The sequence below is a fragment of the Semicossyphus pulcher genome, unplaced genomic scaffold, assembly GCF_022749685.1.
Source record: "Semicossyphus pulcher isolate SPU_LCO1_2020_fin unplaced genomic scaffold, fSemPul1.0.p SCAF_18, whole genome shotgun sequence".
NCBI classification, from domain to species: Eukaryota; Metazoa; Chordata; class Actinopteri; order Labriformes; family Labridae; genus Semicossyphus; species Semicossyphus pulcher.
Window position 1 is genome coordinate 25,727,501 of NW_027211691.1, and position 18,318 is coordinate 25,745,818.

Below are 18,318 nucleotides of genomic sequence, written 5' to 3' on the forward strand. Positions count from 1 at the left end.
TGTGTGTGTGTGTGCGTGTGTGTGTGTGTGTGTGTGTGTGTGTGTGTGTGTGTGTGTGTGTGTGTGTGTGCGTGTGTGTGTGTGTTGGCCCATGGGGCGGCCGAGCGTCAGCAGGATTTATCGGAGCTGTAGTCGATCTGATTGGCTGATACTGTAGCGTTTATTTAAAACAGCGTGTCCTGGAACGACCCCACATCCATCTTCACCCCCCCCCCGCCTCACCTCCCGAGGTCTCCTTTAAAAGCCATAAACCTGTTGTCCTCCCCCCTCCCTAAATCTGCCTCACTCCTTCCTCCACACTTCCCTCCCTCGCTCCTCCCCAGGCTCCCCTCCATCCTCTCTTCTTCCTTTACCTCCTGTTTCACCTCGCCGTGTACAAAGTGTGACGCAGTGAGACCTTCAGACGGTCACTAGAGCCGTGTTTAGTTTGTCCGTTGTGGGCTACCGTACAAACATGGCGGACCCCGTAGAAGTGCACCATTGTAATGTGCCGAATAACAATTGTTTTCAGGTATACTGATGAAAACAAACTTCTGAACATACCTAAACCTGGTCCTCTCTCTCTCTTTGTTTCTCTTCGGCTTTAGGACTGCTGACGTCCCTCTTGAGTCTGGAGTTGTGTTGTTGTCATATCTTCAGATCAATGTTTGATTAAAAGGCCGTGTTTTTGGTTTCATTAAAGTCTTTGCGCCTAAAAATGTCAAATGACTCAGTGTTGAAAAACGTCTTTTCTTCTTCGTCTCATTAATCGTCTGATGACCGCTCACATTTATCTGGTGACCCTTTGGAGGGCCTGAGCCCTATGCTGGGAACCACAGGAGGAAACTAGCTTTCATCCGTCTCTCCCCTCCTCCTCCTCTCTTTCTCCTGGATTCTCCTCTAATGTCTCCTCCTCCTCCTTCCCCTGTATCTCCTCCAGTTCCTTCTTCTCTTCCCCTTCCTCCATCCCCAAACCATTTCTCCTCCTCCTCCCTTCCTTATTCCTCCCTTCATTATTCCTCCTCCTCCCTTCCTTATTCCTCCCTTCCTTCCTTATTCCTCCTCCTCCCTTCCTTATTCCTCCTCCTCCCTTTCTTATTCCTCCTCCTCCCTTTCTTATTCCTCCTCCTCCCTTTCTTATTCCTCCTCCTCCTCCTCCTCCTCTAATGAAGTCGTAGCTGTGGATGTTATGCAGCTTTTTGACAGCTAACATTAGATCAAACCTGCAGAAGCTACGAAGATGTAATAAAACATCAGAGACTTTTTTACTGTGAGAAAGAGGAGGAGGAGAGGAGAGGAGAGGAGAGGAGAGGAGACGACGATATAAAGAAGAGGAGAGGAGAGGAGGCAAGGAGATAGAAGAAAAAATGGAGGATACAGAGAAAACAAGGACAATAAAGGAGGAAAGGACAGAAGGAGAGCAGAAGACACAAAGAGAGGACACAAGGAGAGGAGAGAAGACCAGAGGGGGAAAAAAGAGAGGATAGGAAAGGAGACAAGAGGAGAGGAAACACAGACAAAAAGACAAGGAGATGATTGGAGACAAGAGAAGAAAGGAGAGGAGAGGAAACAAGGAGACTACATGAGACAAGTCAAGTGAAGGAGGAGAGGAAAGGAAATAAAGCAGGAGCAGAAAAGTGGATGAGGTGAGAGGAGAGGAGAGGAGACAAGGAAAGGAGAGGAGTAGGAGAGGAAATAAAAGGTTAGGAGAGAGGATATTAGGATAGGAAAGAAGGAGAAAAGAGGAGAGGAAAGGAAGTAAGGGGAGAAGAGATGAGAGGAGGAGTGTGTGACATGATGAAGAAGGAGGATTTTACGGTTGGAGGAGAAAAGTGCCGAGGCTGCAGCTCTCTGCCACCCAGCAGCTCGGCTCATACATCCAATTTGTTTCCCTTCACTGTGTCACACACACACACACACACACACACACACACACACACACACACACACACACACACACACACACACACACACACACACACTTTCCCCTCAGTCTACTTTACAGAAGTTCAACAAGAGAAAAAGCTCAGACAGGAAACGTTTCCACACCACACCATAGACTGTATATAGGAAGTGGGCGTGGCCACAGTGACATCATCAATATTTTTCTGGACTACTGTTTCGAAGCCTCGAGTTCGGCATTTTGGGCGCCGCCATGTTTTTGTAGAGACAGGAGTGACCATATTCGGACGAGAGGGTGGAGCTGTAGGAAGGAGGAGAGGAGGAAAGGAAAAAGGTAACGAGGAGAGGACATGAAAAAAACAAAGGAGAGGACACAAACAGAGGAGACCAGAGGAGGAAACAGGCAAGAGACAGGAGAGGAAAGGAGGAAAAGAAAGTAAGACAAGGTGATTAGAAGAAAACAAAGGAGAGGAGAAGAGAGGAACAAGACCAGATCAAAACCTCGTATGTGGCTGACCGCCTCAGGTCAACGTGGGCAATGTGTCACAAGGACTGTCCGTATGATGACAAGGTGTCTGAAAGCAGGTGAGGACAGCGGACGAGCAGCGGAGGAGCAGCCCCGCCTACTCCCCGAGCAAAGTATCCAGAGCCATGTAGACAGAGAGTCGCGTCAGTGGAGGTCCAACATGCTCCATGATCCACCATTGTGATGTCACAGCTCTCCGTCTACGGATGTGAACGTACGGTCAGTCAGTCAGTCAGTCAGTCAGTCAGTCAGCCAGTCAGCCAGTCAGTCAGTCAGTCAGTCAGTCAGTCAGTCAGCCATTCAGTCAGTCAGTCAGTCAGTCAGTCAGTCAGTCAGTCAGTCAGCCATTCAGTCAGCCATTCAGTCAGCCAGCCAGTCAGTCAGTCAGTCAGTCAGTCAGTCAGTCAGTCAGCCATTCAGCCAGCCAGTCAGTCAGTCAGTCAGTCAGTCAGTCAGTCAGTCAGCCATTCAGTCAGTCAGTCAGTCAGCCATTCAGTCAGTCAGTCAGTCAGTCAGTCAGTCAGCCATTCAGTCAGTCAGTCAACCCAAAAAAGGACACGGGGAAGAAAAAGGAAGGTAGGAAAGGAAAGGTGAGGAGGAAAGAAAACAGGAAACCAGGTGAGGAAACAAGATGACAAGCACTCTAAAAACAGCTTCAGAGATGAAGTGATCGAGTCGACTGACGGAAAGCCCGACTTTTATTTTGAAAATCCATGAATCGTTGCTGCTACTTTTCGGACAGAAACATCTTTAAAAGCGGAGAATGACTTTATTTTCCTGCATGTGAGGGTTTGGGTCTCGCGTCTGATCTTGTTGTGAGTTATTTGAGTTGTTTTGAATCGTTTGAAGATTATTTGCATTTTTCTGACGTTTCATACAAAACAAACTTTATTCGTTGCAGCCGTATAAACAAAAACTGTTTTTTCGTCTGTTACTCCAATTACTGATAAGAAAACTGATTTTGCAGTAAATGTCTGAGCTTCTATATTTCTGCTTCTGACAGTTCACAGGACGTTCTTCTCTGAAGAACAATCCCCACACAGTCAGTTTAGTCTCTTCTTTCTGTCAAAGTGCACAACCTGTTACCTGACAGAGTTGGCCGGGTCGTTAATGAATCATATTTACACCTTTTCTAACCCGTTAGCTCCTCGTTAGTTTACAGATTTAAAGAGACCAAATTAATTAAAAGGATCACAAATGATCCGACGTCCTGCTCATACTTCAGCCTTTGTTTTGGTGAAAGGTAAAAGTCGTGCTGCATTCGCTGGTCTGATCCTTTCTGAGAGGGTGTACAGGTGATCATCACTGTTGATACTTAAACATCTAAGAGTTTGTTTAACACTTTGTCTCTGATGAATATGAGACAAAATCTCGGAGCTTTTTTCAAATTAATTTAAAGCAGCTTTATGAACACAAGTTCTGTGGACGTCAGAGAAACGCTTTTTCCTTCAGCTCAGCTGTGATGAAAGTGCATTATTCATCGACTCGCTTTGTTTCATAGTTTTCCTGCTCAGCGCCGTCAGGAAACTCTGTCATCATAGAAAAGGACTGAGCCTGCGAAGCAGCACAGAGCGGCTTTATGAATACGAGGAGGCCGGCCGGAGCATCGATCGCTTCGAGCTGTCGTCCTGAGGGACGGCGAGGGCTGATCTGAATCAATCATCCTCTGCAGTGACCACACGGCCGCGTCTCAGCGCTCCGTTTTTCTCCCCCGACCTGTCAGATTCAGCACGCAGCAGCTTCAGCAGGAGGAGGGAAATATGTGGACCTTAGCAAAATCTGAAGTTAACTTTGGCTGTTGTCGTGCAGTGTTGTCAAGCAGGTTATAAACCCTGAAAACACAGCATTTATCAACGTCCAGGCCCAGATCAGGGGGAGGGGTTTCACTGCTTCCTGAAAACAACACGATGAAGATTGGGATGGGAATTGGGAACGGTTTCCAAACTGTCTGATCCATCGGACTCTCTGTCTCAGAGCTCGTCCAATCATTTTAGCCAGGCCGACAGTCTTTGCAAAACACTGACGTCAAACTGACGTGTCAACGCTGGAAATGTGCAAGAAGAAGGAGTCATAGCAGTGAGGAAACGACATCCAAGGAAAGGATGCTTCCCAATATTTAAGTAACACTTAATGCTTAAAGATCTTCCTACACAACATGGACTTAAACCCAGGCGTGTGTGGAAACAAAATCAGGTTACATTCTGCTTTCACCCCACCGTGTACACAGGTTTGTCTCCCAAACAGAATAAAAAACAGCTGTTTCGCTGCTCAACACCTGAGTAGGACGACTTTTCAGTCCCCACAGAGAGTTGCGTTTCAGACAATTCATGAAACTTTTCCGTTAATTTGACCTATTTCCCCCACAGGCGCTGACATGCAATATGCTGAAGTATCTGTCCGCACAACGTGGGCTTCAATGTCAGACAAATACGGTGGCCGACAAGGGCCATCGTGCAGCAACGGCCCAAACGACTTCCATTAGGAGAAACGTGCTGCAAATTCAGAAACACATGCAAAAGAAAAACGCTGCAAATCCAGTCATGACTACGGACGTGCTCCAGGCCTGTAGGGGGCGCTCCGTGTAACGGGTTTATTATTGACGGCAGAGAGAGAGAGACTAACGTTAGACGTCCCTGGAGCTGAGCGTCTCTGTTGTTCATGTGACCGCTGTGCAAAAACACAACTTTAAAACACGAGCGAAGAACTTCAGCTGAGGAGCGGCTCCTGATCGACTGACAGCTTTGCTAAAGTAACCGTTACAAAGTGTAGCTGTTGCAGCGCGGTTGACCTTGTCGGCCACCGTAGAAAAGTCCTGTATTAGACAAACTACACCTGAGTCCATCCATGTTAGCGCTTCCCATGTGTAGCATCGTTTTCATGGAGCCTTATATCCTGATTATAATCGCTTCAGATGCACAAACTGGACCTAAACAACAGAATCAGAATAATAAAAGTTTACATGCAGAGAGGGATTTTATTTCTTCATATATCAGAAGACAAAACGCTGCCTAAATGTAAGCAGTTTAACGGGATCACTTCCTGTCTGCGTTCTCTCTGTCCTGGCGTTAATGCATGCGGATGTCTACAACTGCTTTTAATGCGACTTATAGAGTAAAAAGCTCTGCGCAGTAAATGTGTGGAACACTGTGGAGAAAACAGTCCCTCGCAGACGCTGCCTGCTCGGACTGGAGTCTCATTAGGATTGAAAAGCAGTTTGTAATATTGATGTTTCCATCTTCCAAATGTTAAAGCATTCAGGAGGCGGCGTTAACGTCTTAATCCGATATAATCCAGAATATGTTTGTCGTCATGGTGGCAGAATTTTAGTCTGCATTTTATTTAGTTTTTATTCTGTGAACACGTTTAGATCATGAGAGAAAAATAAATACATCTGACGTCAGCTGCACCTGTGAAGGGAGCGCTGCAGAAACCTTTGGCTGCAAACAGACCACCTGTACACCTGTAAAACACTACTGCTGGGAGTGTGTGCGCGTGTGTGTGTGTGTGTGTGTGTGTGTGTGTGCGCGTGTGTGTGTGTGCGCGTGTGTGTGTGTGCGTGTGTGTGTGTGAGTGTGTGAGAGAGAGAGAGAGAGAGAGAGAGAGAGAGAGAGAGAGAGAGAGAGAGAGAGAGAGAGAGAGAGAGAGAACCAGAGAGAGAGGGGAAGTGTGTAGGCGTGTCAATCCTGGCTGTAACACAGTAAACATATGCTCATGAGACGTTGGAAAGATCGCAAATTGGAAATTGAAAATATGCAAACACACACACACACACACACACACACACACACACACACACACACACACACACACACACACACACACACACACACACACACACACACACAGTCGGGTTTCTTTGGCTAATTTTGACACTTTGCAATTCATATTTTCAGTGTTTGGGGATTCGAAAGAAGCCGGCGTCTCATTTCTTCCCGTTTAGCTGTCACCCACACACGCAGCTCCTCTGCAGAGAGGATCGACTGTTAATAATGATACAGCATTGGCCAAATAACAATACTGACACATTTGAAAGCGTCTGCTGAGGCTGAAAATAGACTGTTTGAAAATGCTAAATCATTCTTGAGGTTGTGCATGCAACATGAGGGAGTGATAACACGGAGGCAGCCAACATTTCATGACTGAGGTTTGGTTTGTTGGTCAAGAAGTTTATTATATCATTAAAAGTTGTGTTTGTTTCATCTAATTTTATAAACTTTGGGAAATATCTTGTTTTGAATTCACGTTTTGTTTGTTGGCGTTTTTCTCATTTCCTGCTACAGGCTGCAACAGATGTCAGAGCTAACGGGTCAAACCCTGACTGTTTCCAAACTGTCTGATCCATCGGACTCTCTGTCTCAGAGCTCGTCCAATCATTTTAGCCAGGCCGACAGTCTTTGCAAAACACTGACGTCAAACTGACGTGTCAACGCTGGAAATGTGCGAGAAGAAGGAGTCATAGCAGCGAGGAAACGACATCCAAGGAAAGGATGCTTCCCAATATTTAAGTAACACTTAATGCTTAAAGATCTTCCTACACAACATGGACTTAAACCCAGGCGTGTGTGGAAACAAAATCAGGTTACATTCTGCTTTCACCCCACCGTGTACACAGGTTTGTCTCCCAAACAGAATAAAAAACAGCTGTTTCGCGGCTCAACACCTGAGTAGGACGACTTTTCAGTCCCTACAGAGAGTTGCGTTTCAGACAATTCATGAAACTGTTCCACAAATTTGACCGGGCGCTGCCATCCTGCTCATCTGTATCCAGAGCGTGTGCAGTAGAGATCGGCTGGTGGAGCCGCAGTATCGACGTCCCGCCCCTTCCTCTACCCGACACACACCTTTACCTTGTGTCCTTGGCGTGTCGGAGCCCTCAAAGTTCAATGACTGTAGTGTTAGTGTTAGTTACGTGTCCTCTCGCTGTTCCTCCTGTCAACAGAGCTGTCAATCATGAGGCCACACCCCCTTTTTTACAGAATCAAATAACTAATTAAAAATAAACTTGTCAGAAAAATAAACAACATGGAGGAGGCGGGCTTTATGAGCTATACTGCAGCCAGTCAGCAGGGGGCGATAGAGAGGGTTTGGCATCACTTTTAAGGAGCCGTCATGTCGGCCATCTTTTTACAGTCTGTGGGTCAAACACAAGGTGTAAGGTCATGACTGCATCTTTTACCTCCTAATTGTCTGCATACTGTGTGTAAAGCTCGTTCTGTGTCGGGGCAGCTTCAGGTGTGACTGACAACAGAGGCAGGGAAAGTGAACGCAACTTGCTCCCACTCCAAAGCATGCCTCCTGTGAAGTCAATTATCTTTGTGTGAGATGCAAAATTTCTTCTCCACGAGGCCAGAAAAGGTGGAACATCAAGTTTTTCACAGTCATCAAAATGAGTTTAGAAAAAAGGAGAATTAAGGAGAGAGTTCAGCGTGCAGTCTAAGCACACAGAGTCTTTTTAAAACACAAGTATTACTGATTGCTCCAGCCTCACTTCTGTCTCCAAGTTTCTTCCTTTTGTCTTCTTGTATTTTCTCCTGCAGGTCTTAAAACATGTCCTCCAGCTAAAACACAGGCACGACTCATTTGAATTTGTTGGACCGACTTTGTGCACGGAAGCAAAAGATGTACAAACTCAACTTACAAGACGGGTTACACAGAAGTACATTTATATTTCAGCTGAAGTTATTCCGGCTCACTGCAGAGCTTAGACTGAATGACAGACAATTTTCTCTGCTTCAAATTTAGATTTCTTTTCCAACAAGCTCGTTTGCTCAGCAGGTCGGAGGGTTTGTTCATGACTCTTGGAATCTGTGAAGCTTTTAGGCGTTCCTCAAGGAACCTGATCGGGTCCCCTTCAACATACATGTTTGTATCGTGTATCACTTTGTGTTTACTGGGACATATTTGGTATGAGCGGACACTTTAGGATGGTGAACAGGATTTTTAAATTTACTGTTGGTTTGCTCAAAGTTTGGCTGCACAGGTTCACTTTGAAACGATGGAGTGTGTTTCTGTGTGGAAAGTTTCTAGATCGTCAGGCTGCAGAACCAGCTTTGATTCGTAGATCATTTTTTTCCAAACATTTTAGATATTTAAATGAATTAAGAAAATGACACGCGGATCAATCAATGAAAACATTCGTTATAAGAGTTCTAGGCGTGACGCTGAGCGCAGACGAGTGACATGTTCTTTCGGTGCACTACAGGATCAATTTCTAACTTTCAGCAGGATTTTAAATCCACAAATGTTCATCTTCTACAATCTCCTCAGTGCTTAACACTTGATCTTTGCGTAACAGTGTAACAGTCTGTTCTTGACCTGAAAATGATTCATAAAGTCGCTTTAACGTCTTTATAATGTAGACAAAATGTTCCTGCCTGAAAACAGTTGACACAGTAATTTTTACTCTTCAACAAGAAGCACCCAGAGAAATCAAAAGCTGGATTCACCTGCTGTAAAATGCAGAAATATACTGAATGTGAAACGTTTGTACTCTGTTGCTGCAGGTGATCGCAGAAGAAGAAAAGAGGGCTGAGAAAGTTCTCCTTTAAAACTTCGACTCTTAATATAAAAGACGTTTCATGCACAAAGTTTCCGTCTCTGGAAACTGCTGCCATTGTAGGAAAAGAAAGAGATGAAAGAGGAGACGGAGGAACGGGTGAAGCCGGCAGGTCGCAGGTGTGTGTCGGCCCGGAGAGTCGTGTTGAAGAGTAATTGGCAGCAGAGTGAGGATGAAAGGCTGAGCCGCTGACCTGTAGGTCCGCTCTGACAGACTGCACACTCCTCTGCACGCATGTATGATCCCAACTTCCCCACGTCTCTCTGCCCGTTTCTCACAAGGAAATATATTCCTCTCAAGTCCGGCGGCTTTTTAAACAAAGGCGAAGCAGAGCTGGACTTTCTGTTTAATCCTCGTCTCCTCTGCAGATCTAAACTCTGCCTCTCGTTATGTTTCAAAGCCGAGAGACACAGCAGACAACGCTTCAATGACGGCAAAGTGTTCAAGAAAATACACGCGGAAAAGACCCTCGAGGAGGCGCGTGTGTTAGTTATTGTAACCCTGCATGATTGGGACTTTTCACCCCCTACCTTTGTTCAATAAAAGCTCTAACAGCCTTCTGTTTTTTCAGCTAACTCCTTTCTTTAGTGCGCTTTATTCTGCTGTCTTTAGCCTGATTATACTCGTGCAATTACACCAGCAGAACACTAGTTGGCGGTGTGGTCTGGATGCCACTGTGCTGACGGTGTTAGTACTTCAAACAAAGGCTACAAAGGTTACTGGGGCTGAGCGGATCATCCGCTTTGTACGAGCAGATCTGCGATGGATCTGAAACAGGTTTTAGTTTTGGTATATTGGAGCGCAAATTCCTTAAAGAGTGTTTAACTTCTCTCACAATCACTCACACAGACACACGGTGTTCATGTTTACACAATGAGCCCATAATAAAACATAAACTTCATCAGGCTGCAGCCCTGAGAATGTGAATGTGAACAAAGCAGCAGGACAGAGTCTCTGGCTGGTTTAGATTTTCCCTGTAATCCTCTGTCAGGTCCACAGAGAGCCCGACACACTCTGCTGCCTCCTTATTAGCAGCTGAATGTTTTATTTTCACCGTTGTTACCCAGAGTTCCCGGCTCAGACGCAGAGAGGGTGCTAACTCTCCGAGGCCCGCAGAGGCCTCGCAGGTCATAAAACATGGATTTAGATGCTGCAGTGTAAAAATGAAAACAGGAAACACGTTTAAGATTCTTTAAGGATTAAAACCTTTTTTTTTTTTTTACATGCAAGTGCATTAACGCTCAAAAGGTTAGGGTTACTCAGAGTCCCTCAAACCCTCTCTATCGCCCCCTGCTGACTGATGCTGTAAAAAGGGGGCGTGGCCTCATGATTGACAGCTCTGTTGACAAATGTGGCTCCTGCAGCGTTCTGTTCCCGAGTAGCAGAGTAGAGGAGGAACGGCGAGAGGAGACGTAACTAACACTAACACTACAGTCAGTGAACTTTCCATCAGCGTGAATATCTGCTTCAGACCGACACAAGAAGCTGTTCTGCTGCAGACTGAGCCCACCTGAGGGCTCCAACACGCCAAGGACAGCAGGTAAAGGTGTGTGTCGGGTAGAGGAAGGGGCGGGACGTCAGTACTGCGGCTCCACCAGGTGATCTCTTCTGCACACACTCTGGATACAGACGAGCAGGATGGCAGCGCCCGCTCCGGGTGGTTGAGGCTTCACTTAAGTACAACGAGAGGAGGTGGAGACGCGTCGGCCATCTTGATCTTAACTAGCCTCCCTAGTTTAGATCTTTTTAATGTGGTAAATGACCATTATGGCACAAATTCAGCCACCAGTTAAAATGTCTCAGTTTTTATAACAAAATGACATTTAAATATCGTTTAACTGATTCAGAAAGTGTCCGATTAATCAATGATAAAAATAATCTTTATTTGCAGACGCCTACTTCATTCATTTACATATGTGGTGGGAAGAAACAATGACAGGATGCAGCAGAGTTACAGTTTAACTGATTCACACAGCTTGGAAGTGTGTGTGTGTGTGTGTGTGTGTGTGCGTGTGTGCGTGTGTGCGTGTGTGCGTGTGTGCGTGTGTGTGTGTGTGTGAGTGTGTGTGTGTGTGTGTGTGTGTGTGTGTGTGAGAGAGAGATAGGTGTCCAGGAAGTGTTTCAGATGTTATATAATCGAGCAGCTCACCATGGGCTCTGTATGTGCACGTGTGTGTGTGTGTGTGTGTGTGTGTGTGTGTGTGTGTGTCTTTAGAATAAGGTCTGGTGGGCTCAGCAGGTTCAGGAAGGGCTTTCTAGAACAGATGGAGGACACGCACACACACACACACACACACACACACATAGAAGAAAGGCTGCGCACACACAAACTCACACACCAGAGAAATCAATTTGACATCCTGGGTGATATTTGGACAGCAAAGGACTACGTTATATCACACACACGCACACGCACACACACGCGCACGCGCACGCACACACACACACACACACACACACACACACACACACACACACACACACACACACACACACACACACACACACACACACACACACACACACACACACACACACACTGATGGCCTGTAAACTGCTCTGCAGTTTCCAACAATTAGCACAGCAGCTAATTTGTCTTCAATGACAGCAGAACAAATGCTAGCACTCCCCGTCGCTAATACAGTTAGCATGCTAGGCCAGATCATTACTTCAGTCCAACTAGCTGTCTTTAGCTCTCCGGCTACACTGCAGACTGTAACTGGGACTCACTTAACCCTTCAAACTCTGCAGTACAAATGGGCCTTCAGTGCCTGCATGGTGATTTTGTAAGTGAAGAAGGGAAAGGACAGGAGGTCCAAAGACAGACAGGTTAGGTTAACTGGCGACTCCACCTTGTGGGTGGAGCTAATAAAAGAAGAGGCAAATAAAAGGTAAAAGGGGAATAAGGTTGTGATACATTTGAAACTGTAACATAGACATGGTAGGCTGTAATGGCTGCAACATAATCCTTGATGGGTCAAAGGTCGTCCACTACAAGTTCTTGTTGTTTCCACTGACAGGCTCAGATTGTTCTTCTAAGTGTGTGACAACATGACAGAAAGGATCCCTACAGAGATAGACCTTTTTGTTACAGAGGAAGATGATTGTTTTAACCACACACAGACGTTACATCGCTCTCTGCAGACACACCAGACTCCATTCAGAAAAACACTGATTTAAGCTCAGACCGCAGGAGTTATCGCTGCCTCTGTCAGTTAGTTTGTGTAATCGTGTAAGTTTGATGTTTAACATGGTAAAACGTTTGCATGTGGTGGCTTTGAAGAGAGCGATGGAGCAGCTGTTTCTGGTTAAATGTTAAACGTTTGCGTCGCTAACATCTCCCCTTTCAGAAGAAAATGTGTGGCAGTAATTTGCAAAACATTGGAGGGACAAAATAAAAACAGATGAATGAGATTTTTTAAGCCTCTTTTCACTGGCAGAGGATCGTGTCTGATCCTAACCTGATTGGATATCCATCTAACAGCAAACTGTCATTCATCGCCCTCCAGGTGAGTAAAACCCGAGCGCGCACGCCTCCTCCTGACCTGCAAACAGCTCATGTTGTTCTGTCATTAACAAGGTGCAGGCAGGTGGCTTTCTCTCAGCTAATGTGTTTAGTGCTGCACACCTGGGGTCCGACCTCATTTACAGCCCCGCCAAGAACACCAGCAAAGGTCGATTAAGGTTCCACAGAAGACAAACAGCCTCTTGGGAAATGTAGTTCAGAGTCAGAACTAAAGGACGCCAAGTTTATCTGAATGACGGAGATTTCATCAGCCTGGAGCCGGAAAGAAACACGAGGATACAGACGGAGAGAGGAGGAAGTATTTTGGTGTAAATGTTGCCTTGTTTGTCTTTACATATTCAGATTCTCAGAGTGAAGAAAACAGCTGAGTGATGATCTTGGACAGCAGATTTAAAGCTGCTTCTGTAACGCAACGAGACCAGGAAGGACGCCAAGAGACAACATACACTGATGCAAATGTGATGCCACTGAAGGCAGCCATTAGCCCGTTAATCACCTTGGCTGTAACTCTTAAGATTCGGCTCTAATACACAAATTTAATCCCAGACGGGTTTCAGTGTTTTATTATTCAAATTAAGCACTAATGAATTCAGAATCAGGCAGTAAAACATAAAGCACTGCTGCTGCTTTTTCTGTCACTGCTTTATTTCTAAATGGTGGCTGTGATGATGATTAACCCCGACACCGCCTCAGACATCTTTTCCATCTTTGGTGTGGATTTGTTAATTATTCGATCCACTATAATCATCACCATCATCATCTGAAGTCTTGCCACATGCGCTGTCTGCAGCAGGAACAGGAATCAGCAACCCGGGGAGAAAGTAAACACAGAGGGCTGCTGACAGCATAGGTGGACGCTAGCTCTGTTAGCACACTTAAACGTTGACGCAGGTTTTTCAGACCCGCTTATAAATGTCGATTCTCTCTTTTCCCACTGCCAGTGAAGTATCCTCCTGTCGGTCTCTTTTCTGCTGCGTCACCGTCTGACATCACAAACGCTCTGGAGACAGGGTTAGTAACCAGTGAAGATGTTACGGTGGTTAGGTCTTTATTGTCTCTATTACTCATTCAGTCGGTTTATCAAACGACAAATTTGGAACGATGATCGAGCGCTGCTCGGACGGAGACGGGCGGAGTTTGTAGCTGATATAACAAGGAGTTGCAGCATCGCGCCAGAAAGGGGGCGGAGACTAGTGTGTTGACACGGGTTTTGTGTTCACATCAATGTCGATCGGAGCCGAGGAGATAATTACCCGGGTCAACTGCAGAGTCATGTGACCCGGGTCTGAATGCTGATTGTAACCTTTCCCACAAAAAAGCTGGGTGTTAGCGGGTGCTAGCGGGTGCTAGCTGGTGTTTTGACCAGTGGGAAAGCGGCTCATGTCAGCACGGCAGTAAACTCTGGTGAGCCCAGGAAAGTTTTCAGTTATATAGAGGAAGGACCTTCAACAGCTAACTCTTAGCTCGTTATGCTAACCCAGCTAACGTAAAAGCCTCAGATAACACAAACCACTGCACACGCAAGAGAAGCTGGGGCCAAAAGCTGCTCCTGTTTCTGCTTCATTGTTTGTTGTTGTTTGATGTCCACCAGGAGCATGATGGGAAATAATCTCAACAGGAATCTGGTCATAGTGTGTAAATAGTGACCCTGCGAGACCCCGCAGCCTTTGTTAAATCTTTAGTCTGTGACTGAAATGTACGAACATGTGTGAGCGCTTCAAAGTGAAGCCAGGACAGCTGAGGCAGGAAATGTTCTGAGGAGAGAGCGGGGGATGACATGACACCAAATGAACCTGCGATCAGTACGTCGAGGACTGTAGCCTGTATATGAGGTGCCTGCTCTTCCAACAGAGCGACACCAGCAGGGGGCGCAGTCTATGAGAACATGCTCCTCCTCCTCTCCTGATGTATTCCCTCAGTAAACATGTTCCTAATGACTTTATGGTCTCAGTCTCTAGTTTCAAGTCTTCTTCAACACAGCATGATGTTCATTTAGTCGCTGATGCTCCCATTGAGAGTCACACAGACCAGGAAGAGGGGAGGGGATAGGGCGGGGCTACCTGTGATTGACAGGTCTCTACCCCTGCGGCCTGTTTCAGTTCAATGGAAAAGGACCTTTGTTATGTAACGTTTACCTATTTGTGAAGATTCTAGTAGAATTAAGCTTAAAAAAAAAACCTCCCACAATGACGTCACCATCAGCAAAGCACACAGTGGAAGGGACAGTTAGAATCTCTGTTAAATAACGCATCACGCTTCTTTTAGTTTGTCCAAGTTGTTCACACAAAGAGTTAAAACCTGCTGCCGACGTGTCCCGTGTTTGCACCTCAGAGGAGTGGTGTGAACAGATCTGCATGTTCGGAGTAAACATCGGTCCGGAGAGCAGCGTGATGAGATTCAGAGCCGATGTCTCCCCGGTTGAAACCTGCGGCGGGGAGTAATTACAGGCGAAGGCAGGACGTGGATGCCCCTCTGTTATTAATGAAAGCTAATGAAGGCTGTGGCTCTGATCTGCTCTCCTCCCTGCATCCCTCTGTATCAGGGGGATGGGGGCAAATAGGAAGCTGGGTTAATTTAGACTACAGGCAGAGATCCAATACTAATATATCTCTGTGTGTGTGTGTGTGTGTGTGTGTGTGTGTGTGGGTGTGTGTGTGTGTGTGTGTGTGTGTGTGTGTGTGTGTGTGTGTGTGTGTGTGTGTGTGTGTGAAAGGCTCATTAAGAACACAGGGAGGTTTCCTGGTTAGACTGAATATCGCCCATAAAGAAACGGTTCAGTAGAAGCTGTTGGTGCGGTCACTGATCATGTGTCACTGAGCTCGTACGTGCAGGTTCATGTGTCCCAGGTCACATCACACTTCACACTCAGGAGTGTTTGTTTTGGGTAAAAGAAACTAAAAGTAATGAAAGGCTTTTTGAAGGTCAGAGACGTGCAGGACAAAATATAAACACATAATCAGCCATGAAAAATCGCCTTGGAGTTTGGATTGATCACATCAAACAGAAGACACAAAGTCCAGTCGCAGGTTTCAGAAATGAACTAATGCAGAAGTGAGTTGGACTTTAATGTGATGCTTTCTGTCACAGTTAAAAAGCTCCGTTTGCTTTGTGCTGGTTTCACAAAGGAGACGAATACGCACAAATTGTCTCCATGATCGCTTCAAATTTCTACCAACAAAATGTTTGTCTAAGAATGATTTGACTGATGCAAAAACAGTGTGAGAGCGACACTTTCAGCTCCATTCTGTGCTGCGTTCAGGCTCATGTACAAACTCAGCATCAAGCTGAGACTTAAAATCAGGTTCTTTACCTGAGTGTGGTGCATCATGGGTGATTTGACTTTTGACATGTGACTTTAGTTTCTCCGACCGTCTCTGTTGTTCCCTCTTCCTCTCTAAACTGTCGCTGCGAGGTCGGCGCTCATCACATGACACGCCAGCTCCCCCACAAGTGAAGCCCGAACCTCTCCATCGCCCCCTGGAGGAGCGGCTGATAGTTTAGGGAGCGCTTGATTTGATCTGCAGCAGAGTTTTCTACGTGTGGAGCGTTTTAAACGTCAGTCATGCTTATTTAAACGTTGAAGACAAAATCGTGATCAGGGTTAATATTGGATTAATGGAGCAGCCCTACAGGAGCTGATAGCTGATGAGGACTTGATGTTTCCTCTGACACCCAACTCAGAACCATCTGCAGTTTTTATCCAACTGGTCGTGAAGACCGTAGAGCTGTCTTTAATCCACCGTCCGTCAGACCCTCTTTATTCACCTGTTCTGTTTGTTGGCTGCTCAGTTTTTTTAATCATCACTGCACATTTAAATCCTGTGAAAGCACTCTGTAGCTCCGAGTCAGTAGTGCAGATGTGTGTCCCTGACCGTCTGCAGGACCCTGACTGTGTCACATGAACATTTAGACTCCTCCCCCTGATGTTTCTCTCTGCAGCTTCTCTGCACCACATCAAAGCTTCGCCTCCTTTGAGTTATATTTGCATTTTGCTGCCAATTAAAGCAGAGGTCGAGTTTGTTTACATCTGCTGCTCTGAGTGTGACATTAAACGCGCCATAAAGCTCAACTCACAGCGGATTGTCGTCATGCAGCCAGAGCGAGGTCACGGCCATGAAATATTCATTGGGAAATAAACTGAAACACAGACGTTGGTGCAGGTTACATGATTTTGGGAAAGATGCTGCTCGTGTACCAGGTCGTTTAAAATGTATTATCACTGATGTTTAATGAAGGACACTGCGTATTTTAGCACAACTGTTCTGTTGTTCAACTGTCTCTTTAAATCGTCTCTCGTTTTACTGTTCACTGTTTTGTTTCTTTTTTCTTCTTCTTCCAGTTTTTAATGATCATCACAGCCCAGCCACAGATGTTTCACTCAGTATACACTGTATGTGTTCATTTCTTTCCCCGACAACATCTGCTCTTTGAAAACCATACCTGCTACTAACCCTTGATTTTAATTCTCCGTGGTTCCTTCGGTCGCTCACAGCGCTTGGTAGACGTTATCAAAATATTGTTATCAAAGTTAGAAAATAAACCGTACGCTAAAAACAAAGCCAGTTCCTGACTCGCATTTAAACTCGGCCTGCGGGATACGAGGAGAAAAGTAATGTGCGATAAATTGTTCAATAACGCGGCGACAATATGACGTCCAGTACATAAACAAAAACTAAAGAGTGCATCTTCATGAACAGTCCTACAGCCCTTTTCACACTGCGGCTCTGCTCAGCGCCCTAACGAAGCTCCGCCTCCAGGCAGCATTTGTTATTTTACATTAAACCAAGAAAGGAAGACAAATAGACTTTACTGATCCCAGATGGTGGAAAAGTACTAAAGTATAACTTCACTAGATGCTCCATGTTCCTCATTGTAGCGCAGGCGGCTCGCTGCTCTGCTGAGCTTCTCCTTCAAAGTAACGAGAGTTGTTTTTCTTTAATGTGGTTCTCATACTCCGTCATAGTTTTCCTCCAACCAAAGCCAGGTGAAACGTGATTGGACGATGCTAATCGGACTACAAATGGAAACCAGTTTGCTTGAGAGGAATCGGTCCCTGATTTACAGATTCTGCATTTATAAGCAGGTAAATGTTTATTAAGATAACTTATTTAACAACTGAATCTAAGTGACTCCAGCACGTAGACATCGAACACATTTTCTGCGCTCTTCTCTTCTTTCTCACCAGCCATGCCAACTAAACTCGCAGTTATCACCAAACTGACAGCGATTGTTCTGAAGGTAGCCGACCACGAGCTGTCCCGTACTCAGGCACGAGACTGTTTCTCTTATCATCGGGTGTCAGGAAGATCTGTCCTGCAGCGCTGGTCTGGACCCCGGCAATCACATTAGATTCACAAGAGATTAGTATTTAAATGACACATCAAATCAAGCACAACACCGGTTAATTAAAGGGCTCTTCTGCACTAAAACACTGCAAACACACAGACAGCACATTAAGAGTCAGAACAGAGATCAATATGATGTTCAACACAGGGAGACATCACAACAACACACACACACTACAGCACAGAGGCCTAGTTAGAGCTTCACACACACACACACACCTGTGCACCTACTTCAGCGTGTGGAGCGAACGGTGCAGAAGAGTTGTTGATGCAGGAAGGAGACGAGGCGGCGGACCTGAGCGGAGACGATGTGTGGACGGAGGGATGGACGGGCTGCAGGCGATCAGCTTCGGGTCACGGGCTGATGTGTCCCAGACGGATTCTTCCGCAGGTCTGAACACCGGGAGGAAGCGATCGATGGAGGGACGGCGGGGCCTTGATCCACCAGGCAGAAGGGAGACAGAAAACTCAATCTGCAGCTCGC

The 18,318-nt window shown here is 45.9% G+C and overlaps 1 protein-coding gene across 1 annotated transcript in view; it reads right to left on the reverse strand.

Annotated features, from left to right (window-relative positions):
- fars2 (phenylalanyl-tRNA synthetase 2, mitochondrial) overlaps positions 1 to 18,318 on the reverse strand; it is a 124,416-nt gene extending 106,098 nt beyond the window's left edge. Inside the window, exon 1 of the mRNA XM_069667798.1 lies at positions 18,066 to 18,318. The gene's annotated coding sequence lies outside the window, so the exon portion shown is untranslated. The remainder of the gene's footprint in view (positions 1 to 18,065) is intronic.